Here is a 6371-nt window from a genome sequence, read left to right on the forward strand (position 1 = left end):
TTGACTATGTCAACTACGGGATGTAGGCGAACCAAGCACGTATGAAGAAGCCATGGCTGCATCGGACGCCGAAGCATGGCTACAAGCCATGAAATCCGAAATGGACTCGATTCATCAGAATCAGACATGGGAGTTGGTTGAACTACCAGTTGGAAGGAAGCCACTACCTTGCAAATGGGTTTTCCGATACAAGTATGTATCCAACTCAGAGAAACCCAAGTACAAAGCTTGACTTGTCGCGAAAGGATTCAAACAGGAATATGGGGTCAACTACGATGAGATATTCTCACCAGTAGTCAAGATGACCACCCTTCGACTCCTACTAGGAGTCGTGGCGACAAAAGATCTAGAGCTCGAGCAGATGGACGTAAAGATGGCATTGCTACACGGAGATATGGAAGAAGACATATACATGTCTCAACCGGCAGGCTTCACGACGACGGGGGAGGACAATCACCTCGTATGTCGACTAAAGAAAAGTCTATATGGCCTAAAACAAGCGCCAAGAATGTGCTACCAGAAGTTTGACTCCTACATACGACAGCTTGGATACAACAGAATAGACTCCGACCCATGCATGTATGTTTGGCAACTGGCCGACGAGTCAAGGATTTATCTGATCCTATATGTCGACGACATGTTGATTGTAGGGAGCAATCAAGCAGAGATCGGTAAACTGAAGTGGAGCCTTCACGCAAAGTTCGCCATGAAGGAACTCAAACAAGCCCGACACATACTGGGCATGAGGATAGAGCAAAATCGGATGTCATTGACCAAAACTCTCTGATTCTCATAGTCTGAATACATCCGCAAGGTGCTGAAGCGCTTCAACATGGAGAATGCGAAGCCAACATTGATACCGCTTTCGACGTCGATTAGACTATCAGACAGAGACTCTCTTGCAATGGACAAGGAGAGAGAGCTTAATGGAAAGATACCCTACACATCGGCAATAGGAAGTATCATGTACGCAATGGTGGCAACCTGACCCGACCTAGTCTATGCAGGAGGGGTGGTCAACCGGTACATGTCAAACCCAAGAAAGAAGCACTGGGAGGCCGTCAAGCACATCCTTAGGTATCAAAAAGAAACCACGGATGCACAACTGAATTTCGGATTGACAACCTCAGTCGAAGTCGAAGTCTACACCGATTCCGACTATGCCGAGAACACGGACAATCAGAAATCGACATCAGGCTACATCTTCACATATGGTGGCGATGCGATATCATGGAGGTCGAAACTTCAAGAGTGCACGACTCTGTCTACCACAGAAACCGAGTACATAGCAGCATCGGAAGTAGCGAAGGAAGCGATCTGGCTGCACCGACTGACTGTCGACTTTGGAACTGCAAACCGAAACAACTGACCAACGCTGACCATTTATTGCGATTCACAGAGCGCAATTCACCTCATCAACAATCCCATCTATCATGTGAAGACGAAGCACATTGAGGTGCGGTATCATCATATCCGGGATCTCGTAAACGAAAAGAAACTTGAAGTCTAGAAGATCGACACCGAGGTGAACATCGCCGATTGCCTGACGAAGCCACTCCAAGATCTACGCTTCGGAGCACTAAGGATGAAAATGGGGCTACGACAAGCGACCAAGCAGAAGAAAGCCGAACGAGGAGCAAAAGGTAAGATCTGATCGGAACAATAACGACACATCCTATACATCTGCCGACTCGGCTGCATGCTGACCGACTTGTAACATATAAACTTAGATCAATTTTGTAATCTAGGCTTACGGGGGAGATAATCCCAAACACTTGTACATGCACGAAAGAGTAGTCCTTTTACGGGGGAGTTTGTTGGCATAAAAGGCCGTCTCCTTCCAAATTGTATCCGTCCAAGTGTGAACTCGCTAATAAGTTAGGGCTTAGTATATAAGCGAATACCTAACATTGTAAACACGTTCACATTCACAAGTGGAAGGATCGCGCACAAATGGAAGGATAAGGAATATTCCGTTTGATTTTGGGGTTTTTTTTGCCATTTCACAAAACACCTTGATACCAGTATCACAAGTTCTCAAAAACTTGATGAAAAAGCTAAAATTTTCACCATTTGGTAAAATTGAAAAATGCCAAAATTTGGCCAAATACAAAAAGTAACTTTGTGTATTTTTAAGGAGAAATTACAACTAGTAGTATTTTAGATCCTAACGAAATCATACTCGAAAGATTTCAAAACAATCAACTTTTTTATTTTATTTGATGAAATATTGTCTAAATTTCTTTCATATCGTTGCACAAAAAATACATTTAAGAGTTATTTGCATCACTATCATTATTCCTTTCTTGACAATCACTACTATAGCTAATATACAATTGTGACTCTTCCTCCTCATTTTTAAATGTACCAATCAAATCATTGTCTTCACTAAATGGTGTCTCCAAATTGTGTGCACTAAATCTTGTCCGCCTTCAATTTGAGATATCTTCTAGTCTTGGTAATATCTTTTTTATTATGTCTGTCGTTGTTGTTCTTAAACATCCAACTTTTGTTAGTGTAAAGTCATACACAATGATATCCACCTCACTAATGTCAATGATAGATGTATTACAAAAGTTTAATGCATCACCACGTCCAAAACTTTACCAATGCAGAATTGGTGCCCTAGGTGATGACCATCTACATGTGTAGCTATTAATATCCCCACCTTGAGTTCTTGCAAGTTTCCTTGTCACCTGAGTTATGCTCGTGTTGTCATCCTTAGTTCCAAAAAAAAAAAATTAAAAAATTAAAAAAAATAAATAAATAAAAATTTGAAAAAAATTACTTTAAACATGAACTAGGTACATTGTACTGAATTGTGGTGAAAAATTAGGGTTTTTCATTAAGTCAAGTTCGAATTTTTTATTTTTTTAAATTCGGGGGAAAAAACTTTGAACATAAATTTGATACATTGTATGGAATTGTGATGAAAACTCTGTTTTTTACATCAACTCAATACAATGTATGGAGTTCATGTTTAGAAATCTTTTTTTTTTTCAAATAAAAGAGGTTTAGGGTTTACATGAACTTGAATTGTACTAAAATATCTGTTTTGACAAGAGTAAAAGATGCATATGGATGTTGTAGAGAATTATATTGCACAACAAGATACCTTATGGTGAACATGTGCTTCCTTGATTAACAAAAAACCATTAATAATTGTGTTGATGGTAATTGAACCTTGCAAATGCCATTTACTTCACAAATTTTGTTGGGGAGCTCTCAAAATGAAGAAGAGGAGAGCATTGTGGATACCTTGATAAGTATGTGATATGTTCAAATTGATATATTAATGTTTACATCTAAGTTTGGCAGTTTTGACAGTTTATGAATATCATCTACATTTTAGGAGTTATGGATTTATCAAAATTGTTTATGAATATTGTATACATTTCTTGAGTTGTGAATTTATGGATGTTAATGAGCACTAAATTTATAGACAATGGCATTAAGGATTACAATGTTACCTCTTATACTTAAAGTATTTTCAAGTCTAACAATAGATGTAACTTCCACTTCTGGAATCTACATCTTCTCAAGATGGTGAAACCATTAATCTTAACTTGTGTGTTAAGTTAACCATTGTGATTTTCTTTAGGTTAACTACATTTCATATTTGCAAACCATCAACGTTTAAGAATTTATTGAAAAACTATTCAATTTTAAAAATGATCATTTTGAAACTTGTTAAGTCTCAAAAAATTAACAAATTTTACATGTTATTTAAAACATGTGATATTGGTGTATCAAGTTTCTGAAAATCGCCTAAAATTGCAAGATTATCAAAGGAATGTATAATTGGAATGCACGATCCTTCCACTTGTGAATGCAAACATGTTTGTAATGAGTAATGACGAGAAGAGTATTGTATCTCTGAGCGAGAACGAAGTAATAAGAAGCTTTCCATTAAAGCTCGATCGACTGTCTAAGTCTCGATTCACTGTATTTTTTGTGTGTTGTTTTCTGTGCATAAGCGAACAGGTCCACAAACGTTTTCCACATACGTATACATAGATATACATAGTTCTGACACATACCCGAAAGGATGTTCGGGTTTTGACGCCGCTGCCTACGTCCGAGATTGTGGTGCTCACTCCATGGGATCATTGCCTGACGCTTGTTCCTCGTGTCGGTTGTCGGCCGAAGGCTCCCATAGTGGCTCTTCTTGAGGTTCCTCCCATGCTACGTCAGCCGTGACTTCGGGGCTAAGGTGGGTATCACTTGGTGTGGGCTCTGGTGGTTGCGGTGCCATGGTAACCTCTAGGACTTCGTCGTCCCCCTCCGTAGGCTCGTGGGTGTTATGTTCCCCGGAGTCGCTGTTTGGGAGTATGATGGCCGCCACTCTTTTCGCCTCCTCTGTTTTTTGTTTTTCGGCTTCGATAGCTTGGAGTTGGAGGGAGGTATGAAGTTAGCTATCACCGAAATCCTCCATTAGTTGGGTTATCTCTTCGGAGTGGCGATCGACCAAGGCTTGGTAGTTTTGAGTAAGGTCCTATCGGACTGTGGCAATGCTTTCCTCTCTTAGCTTGTAGAAGCATTTTCCTTCCTTCTAGCGGTTCTCTCGATCCGCCCTGTAGATGTGGAGGTTAGCCGCTTGCGCCGCCCATCCGGCCCAACCTCTGTTTAGGGCCGCTTGCAATTGGGTTGTGAAGAGTTCGCGCTTTGTTTGGAGGAAAATGCGAATGCGCTCAGTGCTCATCTGCGTGTGTGCCTGTAAGTCCTCGAGACATTTTTGGAGGTTATCAATTTTGCGTGTGTTGGCAGTCGCAACTTCTTCGTAGATTGCTTTTACCCCTTTCCATATTTGTGAATCCTTTTCATGGATGAAAAGAATGGCGTGCGGAAGCAATATAGGAAACCGAACAACAGAAAACGCAAGTTTAATGGAAAGCTTAGGTTTGCACAGTACGCACGGGAGAGACAGAGAGAGAGAGTAAACACAAGAAATTAATTCAAAAATAATACTCAATCTATAACACGTTCGCGTTCACAAGTGGAAGGATCGCGCATAAATGGAAGGATAAGGGTAATTTTAGGGGTTTTTCAATGATTTTACAAAACACATTGATACCAGTATCATACAAGTTCAAACATACTATGAAAAAGGTTAAAAATCCACTATTTTTGTGATTTAGAAGTAACTAAAAAAAGACGAATATCAAAAACGTACATTCTCAATTTATATCACAAACTTTACAACCAATGTTATTTTATAAGAAACGATTTTTGGGAAATCATAAGAATTCAAAACACATGATTTTATATTACTCGATTTGTTACAAGCGGAATGTAGTTACACTTAATAGCCAAATATACATTCATGATAGAGTCCTTTACGGAGAATCACTACTATAACTAATATACAATGACGATTCCTCCTCATCATCCTCGGATGTACCAATCAGTGCATTATCTTCGTCATAAACCAAATGGTTTGACTCTAGATTATATGTAGCAGATCTCGTTTGCCTTTGACTCGAGCCACCTTGTAGACCTGGTAATTTTTCTTTTATTATATCTATTGTTGACTTCCTTAATCGTCCGGCTTTTGTAAGTGTGAAGTCGTACACGATGATATCCACATCAGAGATATCAAGGGTCGAGGTGTTACGAATGTTTCGCTTCCTCTTCCTACCTCCCCTTCTTGTTTGGCATTCAATCATCTCCAATGTATACTTACCTGTAAAAGCATTTGCACTTCTAGTGTTGTACCAATGAACATTTATAGACTTGATCGTGTTTTCTATTTCATGCATTAGCACTTCTAGAATTTTACCAACCCAAAATTGGTGGCCATGTGAGTTCTCATCAGCCGGCGTTGCAATCAACATCCCCGCGGTGAGCTCTTGCAAATTTCCTTGCCATCTAGCTTCGGCTGCTTTGGTCATCCTTGGTCCCACATAAATGTCTCTTTGTTGTGGATGGACCAAGCTGTCATTAATCGCATTTACTAGTCGCTCCAGACTTCTATTTACGCGATCATGTTGCAGCGACCATGTGAATGGCGTTTCCAAATTCCAATTATCAACAGATACACAATTGTCTATAATTTCATTCTGATCACTATAAAATACATCCCACCATGACGTGTCTTGTTGTGCGGCATATTTCTTGGCGGCCTCAATATGCTTTCTTTTTTCTTCTAAGGCTTGGAGCCATGACCGTTTTTGTTCTGATACCAAGTCGCTCTGCAACTGTCCTTTCTTCTCAATTGGCATTTGCTTAGCTCCATGGACAATTGTACTCGGCATACAAAGTAATAACTGGCAACCACCTTCAGGTTCCCATGTTGTAGAAGATGAATATTGTTTAGCATACAAAAGCGTAGAACCACTTATTCCATTTTTCTTTATCAAAAAAATGTGATT

The sequence above is a fragment of the Azolla caroliniana genome, unplaced genomic scaffold, assembly GCF_043228905.1.
Source record: "Azolla caroliniana isolate FFs.n. ecotype wild unplaced genomic scaffold, voAzoCaro1.0.p SCAF_9, whole genome shotgun sequence".
Lineage (NCBI taxonomy): Eukaryota > Viridiplantae > Streptophyta > Polypodiopsida > Salviniales > Salviniaceae > Azolla > Azolla caroliniana.